Below are 16,197 nucleotides of genomic sequence, written 5' to 3'. Positions count from 1 at the left end.
TGGATCTTAGTAATTAGGAAATTTTAGCTGCACCAATAGCATCTTTGTAGAAAACATATTAGCATGATGATTCCACTTGCATTAGTATTCTTCTGTTCTTGAACTTGTTAAGTTGATAATTTGCTAAATTGTTGGGCTGTTGTTGTTTTAATTTGTTAAATTGTTAGGTTTCTGCAATTTAATTTGTTGGATTTTCTATTTAGGTCTTGTTCTTGTTTATTTGCTAAATTGTTGTTATGTATTTATGTTTGTCTTTGAGATTCTTGCTGGATATTGGTGATCATTGATTTATTATATGCTTCATGTTTTCATTGTTTTCTTCTTCTAAAGGAAAAAAAATTTTCTGTTTTCATTGTTTTGTTTCAGAAATCAATTTTTTTATGATCAATGCTCAAACTCTAAATACTGTTCTGCTGGTTTTGCTATGTTTGTTTTGTTTCAGAAATCATTTTTTTGTTATCAATGCTCAAACTCTGAATGTTCTTCTGTTTTTGTTTTGTTTCATAAATCAATATTTTATGATCAATGCTCAAACTCTGAATGTTATTCTGCTGTGTTTGTTTTGTTTCAGAAATCAATTTTTTGTTATCAATGCTCAAGCTCTGAATGTTGTTCTTCTATTTTTGTTTTGTTTCATAAATCAATATTTTGTGATCAATGCTCAAACTCTGAATGTTGTTCTGCTGTTTTTGTTTTGTTTCAGAAATCAATTTTTTGTGATCAATGCTCATACTCTGAATGTTGTTCTGTTTTGTTTTAAGGCTGTGTTTGGAAGAGGTGATTGATTTCTAAGTGTTGTTTTGTTTTTGTTTTAAAGCTGTGTATTATGTTCAATTTTCATTTTGTATGAAATTCTTTGAGGTATATAAGAATTAAGAAGGAAGACTATTTCAACTGTATTATTCTGTTGATTCTGGTTTGCTATAAGCTTGAACATAGAATTGAAGAGAGAAACCTTTATTATTTCATCATTGGCCTATTTTTGGCATTGCATATCATTGTAGTTTGTTTATTCATAAAACTAGTTGTTGTAGTCTAAGGTCCCTGCCACTTGATATTGAACATTTTCCTCTGTTAGATACTTTGGTAGTTGATAATTATGACAAGTTAGAATTATCAGAGGGAGATAATGATCAACACTCCAATTTGAGGTAAAGGTTCTACATTTTGTATCTATGCCCAGTGGCTTCAAGGATCTAGAAGCCATTACAGTATTTGTTGGTTTCAAGATGCATCAATCTTGTGGTGCTCCTTGAGTGGCTACCAACTGTAGATTCAATTTAATTTTTGTTGCTGATGTGTATTTTGATTCAGAAATCAGAATTACGGGAATTGTCACTGATTATGGGAATTGTTGCTGATTTTCCTTATTATGGTATTGAAATGATATTGTTGCTGATTATGGGAATTGTTGCTGAAGTTTTGATGATTAGTACTTTTGTTAAGTTGAAAATTTGATTGTTGATTTTTTTTGTTGTTAGAACATTATGTGTTTGTCATTTAGGTGCGTCTTGATCTATTTTAGTTATAAATTTTGATGTTTGAAATTGTTTATGAATTTTTATTGATAAGTTATGTATAATTTATTATGTGAAATTGTGAAATTTTCAATTTTATTAGTTTATAAATTATTGAATTTAAATATTTAAAATTATACATTGAATTTTTAATAATTTTATTTAATATTTAATTAAACCGGTTGAATTCCGGTCGAACCACTAAACCAGTGAACCAGTCACCTTACCGGTTCATTGACCGGTCGGTTCTCGCAACCTTGGTTAGTATCATGTTGCTATACTTTGAGCTATTAATAATGTTCAAAATTGTCAACATAGAAATTCAGATTCATTTTCATACACATTCCAAATAATATAGTTCAATTCAATTAAATTCAATTATGTAGTTATCAATCAACCACACGATTTAGACTGAAAGCAATTTCTCACTTTCAGTTTTCGAATGCAGTCTTATGAAATTGGCTGCTTGCTGAAATGGTGAAAGGAAAGGAGACTAGTTACACTGTTAGTGTAGTTGATGGTGATGGAAACCAATGTTGCTGGTGGTGGTGGTGGCTGGAGCACAAGGGAACAACAACTACATTCCTTATTGTTGGATTGTTTGTGGTTTTGGTTCGTGCCGCAGTGTCCCTCCACTCTTACTCCGGTTTCGCTAACCCTCCGAAATTTGGTGACTATGAGGCACAGAGGCATTGGATGGAGATCACCATCAATCTCCCAATTCAAGAATGGTATAGAAACAGCACCAGCAATGATTTGAGTTACTGGGGTCTTGATTATCCACCACTCACTGCTTACCAGAGTTTCATTCATGGCCTTTTTCTGGGATTTGTTCACCCTGAATCTGTTTCCCTTGTCACATCCAGAGGTCATGAATCTTATCTCGGGTGCGTATTTTACCCATTTTCTTTCATAGTTTAACAGATCAGTTGAAAGAAATGGTATTTGGTTCTTGGAATTTGAAAGTGTGCCACTCTTTTCATTTAGTCCCTGGTTTAAATTATGTGCATAATTCAACAACTAAACCATGTTTCAATTTAAATTAGTGGCTAAATCACGCATGAGATATTTATATTTTGGGGGACAAAAGATAGTTTGTCCATTTAAGATCTTATCAATTGTTACAATTTTAATGCTTTCTATTTAGGTTTTGAGCTAGTACTGAGTATTTTGACTTTATTGATAATTTATTTTGAACTCTACAGAAAACTACTAATGAGGTGGACAGTGTTATCATTTGATTTGTTGATATTCTTTCCAGCTGTTCTGTACTTTGTTATTGTTCGTTATGGTCAACCTTCAAGGAGTCGTAAAAGTGACATAGGATGGCACATTGCCATGCTTTTGTTAAACCCTTGTTTGATCTTAATTGACCATGGTCACTTTCAGGTTTGCATAGAAATTCTTTTGTTGTTTATGCCCTTAACCCTTTAGGTATTTTTCAGGTTTGTAGTGTTCTAACGTTGACTGTTATATGTGTTGTATTTCAATACAACTGCATCAGCTTGGGATTTACCATTGGAGCTGTTGCTGGTGTCCTCTCTGGGAAGGATCTTGTAGCATGTGTTTTGTATTGTCTAGCTCTAAATCATAAGCAGGTTTTAATCTCTGATCTTAGTATGGGTCTATTTGTCATTAATTTCTTTTACTGCTTTCAGCTATTATACATAGTCTACCATGTATTAGAATTGCTCAACCCTGTCCAGGTGGAATTGTCACTAGAAAGTTGGGTGTGTGTGTATATTTTGTGTGCATGGTGAATGGTCATTCATATGTCTCTTAATTATACGTTAATATGTGTATGGTGAATTGTATCTTGATATATCTTTAGGCTGTATTATTGCTTTGTGTCAAATAAAATCTATTGACATTTTACTTGACCAATCTTGATACTGATGTCTTAAATGGATTGCAGTCAGTAAATGGCAATTCAATCTGTTATTTGTTTAGTTTGAATTTTGTACCTAGTTTCCATAAACATACATTTGCAAGGAAAAAAATATTGAAGTAATGTGGGACACAACAATGTTGGTGGATAAGCTAAGTCTGAATCTGCATTTTCTTTATTTTTTGTCTTTATCATCGATTGGGATTTGATAACTGTTGTTAGTTACTCTTTTACATATGAGTGCATATTTTGTCCCTGCTTTTTTCAGCCATCTCCTGGGTAAATGCTTGAGGCATAAACATCCGCTCTTTGAGGTATCAAAACTAGGGTTTTATGTTTTGGGAACCTTTGCAGCTGTGTGGTGGCCTTATCTGTATTCAAAGGATTCCATTTTGGAGGTAAAATATTGAAATTGTTATCATTGGCTGCTAGAAAGTAGATTTAATCCTAAACCCACCAGAAGTTAGATTATTCATTCCATTTGCTGTATGCCCTTGATGCATGGAATTGGAATCCATTTAACATTACTGCTGTGCTTTATTTGAACAGAGATTTTAATAGTTCCTACCTGTGCTATTTGTTATTTATTTGATTGCTTGATAGTCTATTTTTTCTTAATAAAAGTTACATATGATGCTTCTACCTGGTTTTTGGGGTCTTAAATGTGATATTAGAAAGTCTGTTATTTGATATAGAAACAGTAGGTCTAGCCGTCTAGAATAAGTCCGACTGAGTGTTTTATGTATACATGTGGTAGTAAAGTAAGTTCAACTGGTGAATTGAGAAATTTAGTTAAGAGATGTCTGTCTTCCATGATGCTAAAACTATTTTTGATATTTGATAAGAACCTTGGGTATGGATGGTCCTTGTAACAGGTCCTCTCACGCCTTGCTCCTTTTGAAAGAGGAATATTTGAGGATTATGTGGCCAACTTTTGGTGTGCCTCTTCCATTATCATCAAGTGGAAGAGATTATTTACATCAGAGTCACTGAGGCTTCTCAGCTTAATTGCAACGGTTATAACTTGTCTTCCTTCAATTGATCAGTAGTGCTACGTTACCAACTTTTTATCTGCCAAAATCTGCCAACTTGAGTTGGGCTGGGCATGAAGTCCATCTACTAAATAAAGCCACATCTAAGTTAACTATGGTTTAATCCTAATTTACCACATTAACCTAAATTACCATAGCCCCAAATTGACTGACGGTGGACTATCTCTCCCAACCTTCCTTATCCGCATCCAGGGCCAAATAAAATCCTTTGTTACCGTCTCCGCCGGTCTCCGCCGTCAAGGGAAAGTCAACTCCGGCGGGCGACGAAACCACCACGTCTAGATTATCGTCCGATATTTGCTGCGAAGTCGTTTGGTCTGTTGCAGGCGCTCATCAGAGGAGCCTTGAAGACGCATCTGGGTGTCCGGCCTTGAACCAACTTGGGCACCACCGCGACACTACGAGGTTAGTGGGTATTTGAGATTTAAATTAGGTGCTTGTATAGGTGTGTAAATCTGAGTATTACATTTTTTGAATTGAGAAGGATTAAACATGTGTCTGTGTCTCTTGGCTGTGAACGAACTTGGGTGTTGGTGTATTGAAGTGTTTTTTTGGTGATCTTGTTCCTATACGAAGGAGGTTGCTTATACTGTGTTGCATCAGTTCTTTGACAAAAATGTTGTGATCAGTTATTCAAATTTTTTTTTTCGTCGTGGTTATTTGTAGTTTATTCCGTATGTCTATGTTGTGTTATTTGCAGACAGGAAAACATTATTTAGTTTAGTGTCACTGTGGTCACCCTCGTTGACAAAGTTGTTGTTGTTGTCAGATTATTTAGTACCTTTTCATCAGTTTTGAGATTTAAAATTGTTGCAGGAACTTTATTGATATAATTTATTTATGATAGAAGGATGTTATAATATAATTTTTTAAGTGTAACATACTTTAGTAATATGATTTATTCAGATGTGTCTTTATTAAATTTTGAGATAATTTTGTGGGTATGTTTGCTTTTTTGACATGTCTATTTTCGTACTCAAGTTGGTAATATTATTTTACAATTAGGCTAAATAATTGATGTAATCGTTGTTTGTGTTTAAAAGCGAATTGGGATCCAATTTTTTTATTTTAAATGGTTTGTCGTTTCTTGATCCACTGAGTTACAGTGTGCAAATTGTTTATGTGATTGGTGTGATCTGATTTAACATGTTGCTCTTATGGAAGAAAAATTTTATATTACCTTTTTGTTTCCAGATTGGTGTTGTAATTTTTGGATCTATCAATTTTAGTTTGAGAGTACAAGTAATTAACCTCAGATGTGTCTTATTTATTTTTTCTATTTTTTTTCTCAACTTAATTTGCTTAATGCGACTTTTTTTATAGTGACTTAATGTGTTTTGTAGTGAGATTTCTTGTGATATACATAGCAATAAATTCAGTTGAGAATGACAATATATTTTGAGCAATGCATTGAGATCCATGTGTTTTTTATTAGATATTTGCGGTTTTAGGAATGGTTAAATGAGCTTTATATTAGGAAATTGAATTTGTATTTTTTGGCTCTATAATTTTTATTTGGGAGTACAACAACTTATCCTTGCATGTGTCTTGTTCATTTTAGATCATTCACTCATTTTTTTTAATGTGTCTTGTAGTGAATTTTCTTGTCATACACATGGCAATAAATTCAGTTGAGAATGACAATCTATTTTCAGCAATGCATTCAGATCCATATGTTTTTTACTAGATATTTGCAGTTTTAGGAATGGTTAAATGAGCTTTATATTAGCAAATTGAATTTGTATTTTTTAGCTCTATAATTTTTATTTGGAAGTACAACAACTTATCCTTGCATGTGTCTTGTTCATTTTAGATCATTCACTCATATTTTTTTTTAATGTGTCTTGTAGTGAATTTTCTTGTCATACACATGGCAATAAATTCAGTTGAGAATGACAATCTATTTTCAGCAATGCATTCAGATCAATGTATTTTTAATTAGATATTTGCGATTTTAGAAATGGTTAAATGAGATTTATATTAGCAAATTAAATTTAAATTTTTTCGCTCTATATTTTTTATTTGGGAGTACACCAACTAATCCTTAGATGTGTCTTGTTCACTTTAGCATCATTCACTCATATTTTTTTTCTCAGTTTAATTTGCTTAATGTGTGTTGTCCATGGTAGGTTAATATATCTTTCGGTGAATTTTCTTGTAATACATGGAGCCACAATTTCATTTGAGGATGAGTGTATATTTTAAGCATACATAGTCTTTTTGTATTGTGCAGTAAAATTTTTTTCCTTACTGAAATTGGGCATATGATTATACAAATACGTTAAGAAGATGCGGTAATTTTTTTTGCAACAAGAGCAATGGTCCACAATGATTGTACAATGGTTGAGGCTTCTTTTAACACTTAGCTAATTTTTTGAAATATATCTAGGATTTTTATGTTAGCAAATTAAGAATATAATTGGTGTCTAATAATTTGCCTGTGACGGTGTTCGTACTTTATCTCAGATGTGTCTTGTACATTAGATTAGTGTACTATGATTATAAGTAGGTTAAATAAATACTTTTTTTCTTTATTAATTTCTGTTATGTTAGAGTAGTTGACTTTGGATAACACAGGTGAAGATTATAATTGGAATCAATTTCTGCTATTTACGCAGAGATCAACTTATATATATGGGAAAGCCGGTAACAACTCATACACAATTTTGTGTTCTTGTTATAGTTCGTATTCAATTTTTTTATTCTTACTGTCCCGTCGTATGTTTTCTAGAAATTACTAGAGACAAGATGCTCACCATGTTACATCGCCGACTTGTTCAAAGAACTGGAAACCAATCAGGATCAAGCAAAGCTTGATGAGATTGAAGAAATTGGTTTTGGTTTCCTGAAGCTTGTTCCGAAGTGGCAAGTGAGGCAAGGCATAATGGTGATGTTGGCCAAAGCCTATGACACTAAAACGAGCACCCTCAAGCTAGAAAATGGGAACATCTGTATTTTGCCGGAGCTCTTTCAGCGTCTTTTTGGTATCCCACCTGGGGGTGAGTATACCTTTACTTATTACATACCACTGAATTGTTTAGTGTTGTTTCGGTCTTCATGTTCATTGCTATTATCTACGTATGACACTATCCATATTGCCCTATCTTTTACATATCCATGGTGCAGTTGATGACTTTCCACCATTTGACAGTAGCAATGCTGCTCATGTGTCAATTAAAACAAGGTATCATAGATTGAAAACTGTGCAGCTGAGGCATTTTGTCAGGCATTGTCCAATGGATACCGAAGATGACAGGATGGAGTTTAGGAGACACTTCATTCTACTGGTGCTGAAGATGTTTTTGTGCCCGACCGTGCAACATGTAATCTCCCCATGGCACATCGACACAGTCCTTGATGTATCTGATCCGGCGAGATATCATTGGCCATTGCATATTTTTAATTTTCTAGAATAGGCAATTAAGAAGTACCAACATAAAAATAACAAATCCTGTGAGGGCTGCATGCTTGGGTTGCTGGTAATGCTGTTAATTTAAAATTCAATGTAATATGACTAAGATGTGCATCCCTGAAGCTGACATCTTCTTACAATATCTCCAGGTGTTGTACTTTCAGAAGCTAAAGCACGGTGAACTCGAGGGTTGTCAAGAACCTGAGCCGTGGCTTTCCGCATGGACTGCAAAGGAACTTAGCGCTATGGCAGAAACTATTCAACCGGAGGTAATCAATTTGTTGCTTATGTGCTAAAATAGTCAATTTTTAACTCATAGCTCGATTTATGATGCGATTGACTGCAAAATGGATTTTTTGAGTGAATGAATATGATGACTTTGCATTTTATTATTAAGCAATGGAAGATGTCGCTAACGGTTGTGTCATTTATTATGTCCGTATTTGATAAATGCTACGTTAGATGTATGTGTCTTCTTACTAGTTAATGGCCACCAACAGGATTGCGGTGAACCTGGCCGGAATGAAGATGATGGCAAGAAGGATGCTGCTATGGAGGAAACAAGTGACCCAAGCCCTGAACAAGTAGACGTGGACCACAGAAAAGTGAGTTAGGATTAACATTTTTTTCGTGGTTAAACATAGATCGTGTAAACTGTCAGGCCTATGTTTACCTTTCATTTACGTTGAAGTTGTGCTGTTGATGTGATTTAAGGAATCTTCTCGCTTGGATGGAGTTAGAGAGGTTTCCAAGGACCCGGATACACATGCAGTTGCGTCGGACGGTGATGACGATGACGACGAGCCAATTGCAAAGAGATTGCGCCGGAGATCTGTATCAAGGATGACACCTCAACCATCTATGAGGGCTGAGGATGCAGGCACGACTAATAAGACAAAGAAAAAAGAGGACCATAAGGTGATCAAGATGTTCCTTGTTAGTATTTGTTACTTGCAGCTATGCAGTTTGGAACATCTGCAATGGTTAAAGTTATTGTTAAACTGGTTATTGGTTGTGTCATTATTTAATAAACCTAAGTGTAATGCTCTGTCATTTAGCATTGGGTTCTCTGTGTACTGTGAAACCACTTTGAGGAGTTTGTGAAAAACTTGTTTGATATTGTGGTTTCAAGGATCCACCATGAAAGGGGGATTTAGCAGGGCATCATTGCGCACAACCCATCAAACAGGGACTTCAGAAGATGATGACGACGATGACCAGCCCATTGGCATCAGAATCCGCATCAAAACTCTTCAAAGGAAGACACCTCAGCGCGGTATGGTAGAAGGGAAAATCATCACAAGCATGCAGTTGCACTCAACTAATCAACCAACTGAGACAGTTGCTCCTGAACTAAAAACACCATCAACAGAATTGGTTGAATTTCCAGAGGTTGAGGAATATTCTTCTGAATTTTTTGACAGGAAAGTTATTATTACATAACATTATTTCCGGTAGTAGTATAATTTTTTTTTGTTTAAATAGCCTCCCAAACAATTCCTAAGGTTGACCACTGCATTTATTTTTAATTCCAAACAGGCATCCTGCCATCTTATCTCAGCGGGATCCGGAGTGCGAAATGATTTGGGCAAATATAGAAAAAGGCGTTTACCTATCGAGACCCGTTAGCATAGACCCGATCCAGGCAATCATTCCTAGAGGTTCTTCCTACCGCACTCCAAGTCCACAACGCCCCTCTTTCTCTCTTGGTCTGACGCAACTCTTTAAATCACCCTCACCCTCTCCTCCCCGACCTATTCATCCATTACTTCGGGTCGGAAAATCACCGAGCGGGAAGAACAAAGAATCAGAGGATGGGCTGTGAACACTTCTCTTGATAGCCACGAAACTTTGGCGTCATATGAGGGTAGACCACACCTAGTGCTATCAAGGAAGGATGTGTGCACACTGAGACCACGTGCATGGCTAAATAACAAGGTATGTAACGAAAAATCATGTTTTTGCAGTTTGTTTGTTGCTCACGCGTTGTCGACATTGATAGTTTACAAATCGGTTATGTAGGTTGTACACTGGATGTGTTACGCATTCAATGATTCAGGTCTCAAAAGATTCACGTGTGACTTTTATTGCGTGTGTCCCGGGATTCTGGTAAGGAAACGTCAATATTAAAGATTTATTTACAGTACAATTTATGAACTTTTGATAATTCGTACTTGTACAGGAAATGGTTTTGGTCACAAAGAATCTGAAAAACTATCATGATGGACCGAATCCAACGTATGTCGGATTGGGTCAAAACTTTAGTGCTGATACTAGTTATTTCGACAAGGAAATGGCTTCAAATAGAAATTGGGTACGTATGTTTGCAGTGCAATAACTTACTATTATCGTAGCACTATCACAAAAGATATTTGTTTTTCTTTGTAAATGCAAGTAATATACCTAGTTACAATGGTTGGTTGTGCAGTGGTTTTTCCCTGTATGTATCACCCGTCACTGGTGGGTGTATGCATTTGATGTATCCAGGAAAAGGCTGTTTGTATTGTATAGCATATACAGTAAACCTGATACAGCACGGAGCAGGCTAGATTCATATGCGGTACCTCACCAGCTCATCCCTATTAAGCTCTATTTAACCGTTTTTCTAGTATTCCGTTTAAGTTTAGTTATTTGTGTCTTAGGCGAGGATCATTGAAGACATTGCACAGGTGGCCATCCCAACTTATAGGCCCACACAAAAAAGCCTTCCTTGCACTTATGCCTCTGTGCCAATTCAGCCAAATGGGTGACTCTTCCCTCCAAGAACTCGCAATGTATTAATTGTTTAGTTACATTGGGTTGTTCTACTAATAAAATTACATTTTTTCTGTTCGCTTAGATTTGACTGTGGTGTGTATACAATAAAATACATGGAGTACTGGACCGAAGACAAGAAACTAAATTACTGGGAATATGTGAGCTCGCTAACCTATATACCTTATTACCATATTTTGTATTCAAATGTCAATGTCTGTACCGATAAGCATTTCTTTAACATTGATTTTTATATGCAGGACGTCGTCAAGTTATACAGGCTGGAAATAATATTGGACATCATCCTATGTCACAAGAATATATCCATTGGAGCTGCCTTGAATGCCCTTGACAACCGTGCTTTACCTCCTGTGCGCCGCAACCAACCAAGGAACAAACGTATGGAGGTTAGAACTCCATTCACAGCTCCTGATACAAAGAGCATACTTCGGCGGGTTAGAGGAAAGCCGAAGAAAAATTCCACCAAAAGGATCTAACATATGGGTAGTTGAAAGCTCCAGATAACTCCTTGTTTACATGTGGAGGGAATATCCTCACATCCTATGCTATATTTTGTTGGGACTAGACAAATTACTTTTTGATGAGCGGATATTTTATACGCTTTTTGGGGATAATTTCATATAGTTTAGGGTATGTTTTAGTTAGTTTTTAGTCTATTTCTAGTAGTTTTTAGGAAAAATTCATATTTTTGGACTTTACTATGAGTTGTGTGTTTTTCTGTAATTTCAGGTATTTTTCTGGCTGAAATTGAAGGAGCTGAGCAAAAATCTGATTCAGGCTGAAAAAGGACTGCTGATGCTGTTGGATTCTGACCTCCCTGCACTCAAAGTGGATTTTCTGGAGCTACAGAACTCGAAATGGCATGCTTCCAATTGCGTTGGAAAGTAGACATCCAGGGCTTTCCATCAATATATAATAGTCCATACTTTGCACAAGGATAGATGACGTAAACTGGCGTTCAACGCCAGTTCTCTGCCCAATTCTGGCGTCCAGCGCCAGAAAAGGATCAAAAACTGGAGTTGAACGCCCAAACTGGCATAAAAACTGGCGTTCAACTCCACAAATGGCCTCTGCACGTGACTCACTTAAATCTCAGCCCCAGCACACACCAAGTGGGCCCCAAAAGTGGACCTCTGCATCATCCATCATAGTCCACTCATATTTTGTAACCCTAGGCTACTAGTTTAGTATTTAAACAACTTTTAGAGACTTATTTTGTATCTCATGACATTTCAGATCTAAACTTTGTATTCTCTGACGGCATGAGTCTCTAAACCCCATTGTTGGGGGTGAGGAGCTCTGCTGTGTCTCGATGAATTAATGCAAGTATTTCTGTTTTCCATTCACACACGCTTGTTCCTATCTAAGATGTTCATTCGCGCTTAACTGTGATGGAGGTGATGATCTGTGACACTCATCACCTTCCTCAAATCATGAACGTGTGCCTGACAACCACCTCCGTTCTATATACGATTGAATGAGGATCTCTTAGATTCCTTAGTCAGAATCTCCGTGGTATAAGCTAGAACTGATGGCGGCATTCATGAGAATCCGGAAAGTCTAAACCTTGTCTATGGTATTCCGAGTAGGATTCAAGGATTGAATGACTGTGACGAGCTTCAAACTCCTGAAGGCTGGGCGTTAGTGACAGACGCAAAAGGATAGCAAATCTTATTCCAACCGGATCGAGAACCAACCGGTGATTAGCCGTGCTGTGACAGAGCGCGTGAGCGTAGTTTTCACTGGAAGGATGGAAGGTAGCCATTGACAACGGTGATCCACCAACACACAGCTTGCCATAGGGGGACGTGCGTGCGTGAACAAGAAGACAGAGGAAAGCAGAGATTCAGAAGACAAAGCATCTCCAAAACTCCAACATATTCTCCATTACTGCACAACAAGTAACTTTTAATTTATGCTCTACTGGTTACTCACAATTCAATTGATAAACATAATTGTCTTCCTGACTAAGATTTACAAGATAACCATAGATTGCTTCAAACCAACAATCTCCGTGGGATTCGACCCTTACTCACGTAAGGTATTACTTGGACGACCCAGTGCACTTGCTGGTTAGTGGTACGCGTTGTGAAAAGTGTGATTCGCAATTCGTGCACCAAGTTTTTGGCGCCGTTGCCGGGGATTGTTCGTGTTTGAACAACTGACGGATTATTCTGTTGCTTAGATTAGGAAAAATCTTTCTTTTTTTTTTGGTTTAGAGTCTTTTATTATTTATCCCTTGTTAAAATATTTTAAACTTATAGCTCAGTTATTTAGAACGTGGTGTTTATGTTCATGATAATTGGCTATCATATTTTTTAAAACCTTTTTCAAAAATAATTTTTCTATTAAATCCTGTGCCAAACTTTAAGTTTGGTGTTTTCAAAAATAATCTTTCTAAAAATTTTTTTAAGGTCCCATAACTCATTTGGCTAGAGCGTTAATCTGTGTTCTTGGTAATTGGGTTAGAATCTTTTATACTCTTTTCAAAACCTTCTTTTTCAAAAAAATATTTTTTCTATTAAATCTTGTGCCAAACTTTAAGTTTGGTGTTTTCTTGTTGATTTCCCTTTGATTTTCGAAAATTTTGGTTTGGTTTTCTAAAAATTTTAAGTTTGGTGTTCTTCCTTCATGTTCTTGTGTTCTTGTGAGTCTTCAAAGTGTTCTTGAGTTTTCCTTGTGTCTTGATCTTAAAATTTTTAAGTTGGGTGTTCCTTGGTGTTTTCCCTCCAAATTTTTCGAAAACAAGGAGCATTAGATCTAAAAATTTTAAATCTTGTACTATCTTATTGTTTTTCTCTCTCCTCACTAAATTCAAAAATATCTTTTCAAAATATCTCTTCTAACTTCCTAACTTCTTATCTTTTCAAAATTTGTTTCAACTAACTAACTAACTTTTTGTTTGTTTCTTAACTTTTTCAAAACTACCTAACTAACTCTCTCTCTCTCTAATTTTCGAAAATATCTTCCCCCTTTTTCAAAAATTTCTGTTTTTTTTTTTTGACTAATTATTTTTATTTTTTTTACGAAAAAAAAATTTTTAATTTCAAAATTCAAATTCTTTTTAGTTATTTTATTTTATTTAAGTGTTTACTTCTTATAAAATAAAATAAATAAAAAGATAAATCAGTCCAAGTTATATCCATAGATCCATCATGGACATAAGTGGAAATGAACAGTCCAGGAGGACTCTGGGGTCATATTCTAACCCCTCTACTGCTTCATATGGGAGTAGCATATGCATACCCTCCATTGGAGTTAGTAGCTTTGAGTTGAATCCTCAGCTCATTATCATGGTGCAGCAAAGCTGCCAGTATTCCGGTCTTCCACAGGAAGAACCTACAGAGTTTCTGGCACAATTTTTACAAATTGCTGACACAGTACATGATAAGGAAATAGATCAGGATGTCTACAGACTATTACTGTTTCCATTTGCTGTAAAAGATCAAGCTAAGAGGTGGTTAAATAACCAACCTAAGGCCAGCATAAGAACATGGAAACAGCTGACAGAAAAATTCCTGAATCAGTATTTCCCTCCAAAAAGGATGACACAGCTAAGGCTGGACATCCAAGGCTTTAAGCAAGGAGATAATGAATCTCTTTATGATGCCTGGGAGAGATACAGAGAGATGCTACGAAAATGCCCCTCTGAAATGTTTTCAGAGTGGGTTCAGTTAGACATCTTCTACTATGGGCTTGCAGAAGGAGCTCAGATGTCTTTAGATTACTCAGCTGGTGGATCTATCCATATGAGAAAGACAATTGAAGAAGCTCAAGAGCTCATTGATACAGTTGCCAGGAATCAGCATCTGTATCTAAGCAGCAACCCTTCCATGAATGAAGAGGTTAAAACAGTAACTGCTGAATTCAATACTGTAAAACAAGCTGCTGAATTCAATCAGCAATTAGATTTTCTAACAAAGCAGCTAGCTGAATTCAAAAACAGGTTACAGGAGACAAGGATAGCTAATATACATATGGACGAACAGTTTAAGCAAACAAAGCAACAGCTATCAAAGCAAATAGCAGAAGAATGCCAAGCAGTTCAATTAAGAAGTGGGGAAACATTAAATACCCCACCTCAAGGCATCAAAAATTCAAGAAATGAGCGACCCACCAAAGATTCCCCTGAGGACAGTAAGAGCCCAGGAAAAAATAATTCTGGCACTAAAACGCCAGAAAATGGGTGGAAGGCTGGCGCTGAACGCCCAGACCATGCCCAAAACTGGCGTTCAGCGCCAGAAACAAGGCAGGATTGGCGTTCAACGCCAGAAATGGGCAAGAATCTGGCGTTGAACGCCCAAATGGGGCAGAATCCAGCGTTGAACGCCCAAAATGGGCACATTTCTGGCGTTCAGGCGCCAGGAACAGACAGTGAGTTGGCGTCTAACGTCACTCCAGCTTCTGACTCTGGTACTCAATTGCCAGTGAGGGATCAGACACACACAAGTGCTGATAACAACCCCTCTAAAAAGGCTTCTTTAACCACTAAGGTTGAGGAATATAAAGCCAAGATACCTTATCCTCAAAAACTCCGGAAAGAGGAGCAGGATAAGCAATTTGCTCGCTTTGCAGATTATCTAAGGACTCTTGAAATAAAGATTCCTTTTGCAGAGGCACTTAAGCAAATACCTTCTTATGCCAAGTTCATGAAAGAGATCTTGAGTCATAAAAAGGAGTGGAGAGAAACAGAAAGAGTTCTCCTCACTGAAGAATGCAGTGCAGTCATTCTGAAAAGCTTTCCTGAAAAGCTTAAAGACCCTGGGAGTTTTCTGATACCATGCATATTAGAAGGTGATTGCACCAAGACAGCTTTATGCGATCTTGGGGCAAGCATCAACCTGATACCTGCATCCACTATCAGGAAGCTTGGCTTAACTGAAGAAGTTAAACCAACCCGGATATGTCTCCAACTTGCTGATGGTTCCACTAAATACCCATCAGGCGTGATTGAGGACATGATTGTCAGAGTTGGGCCATTCGCCTTTCCCACTGACTTTGTTGTGCTGGAAATGGAGGAGCACAAGAGTGCTACTCTCATTCTAGAAAGACCCTTCCTAGCAACTGGACGATCCCTCATTGACGTCCAACAGGGGGAAATAACCCTGAGAGTCAACGATGATGAGTTCAAGTTGAACGCTGTCAAAGCCATGCAGCATCCAGACACATCAACAGACTGCATGAAAGTTGACCTTATTGACTCTTTGGTAGAAGAGATCAACATGGCTGAGAGTCTCGAATCAGAGTTGGAAGACATCTTTAAAGATGTTCAGCCTGATTTGGAGGATTCAGGGGACATGAAAGAGCCTCTGAACTTTCTTCTGAAAGAGGAAAAACCTCCTAAACCAGAGCTCAAGCCACTGCCACCATCCTTGAAATATGCATTTCTAGGAGGAGGTGACACTTTTCCAGTGATCATAAGCTCTGCTTTAAATTCACAGGAAGAGGAAGCACTTATTCAAGTGCTAAGGACACACAAGACAGCTCTTGGGTGGTCCATAGGTGACCTTAAGGGCATAAGCCCAGCTAGATGCATGCACAAAATCCTATTGG

The 16,197-nt window shown here is 36.8% G+C and overlaps 1 pseudogene; it reads left to right on the top strand.

Moving 5' to 3' along the window:
* The first annotated feature begins 1,991 nt into the window (after nucleotides 1-1,991).
* The window catches only part of LOC107646715 (putative dolichyl pyrophosphate Man9GlcNAc2 alpha-1,3-glucosyltransferase), a 39,451-nt pseudogene continuing 25,245 nt past the window's right edge, over nucleotides 1,992-16,197 (top strand).

This window comes from Arachis ipaensis, chromosome B6, assembly GCF_059453495.1.
Source record: "Arachis ipaensis isolate K30076 ecotype BB chromosome B6, ASM5945349v1, whole genome shotgun sequence".
NCBI lineage: Eukaryota > Viridiplantae > Streptophyta > Magnoliopsida > Fabales > Fabaceae > Arachis > Arachis ipaensis.
Note: the sequence above shows the minus strand (reverse complement) of the source record. Positions and strands in the feature narration are given on the sequence as shown.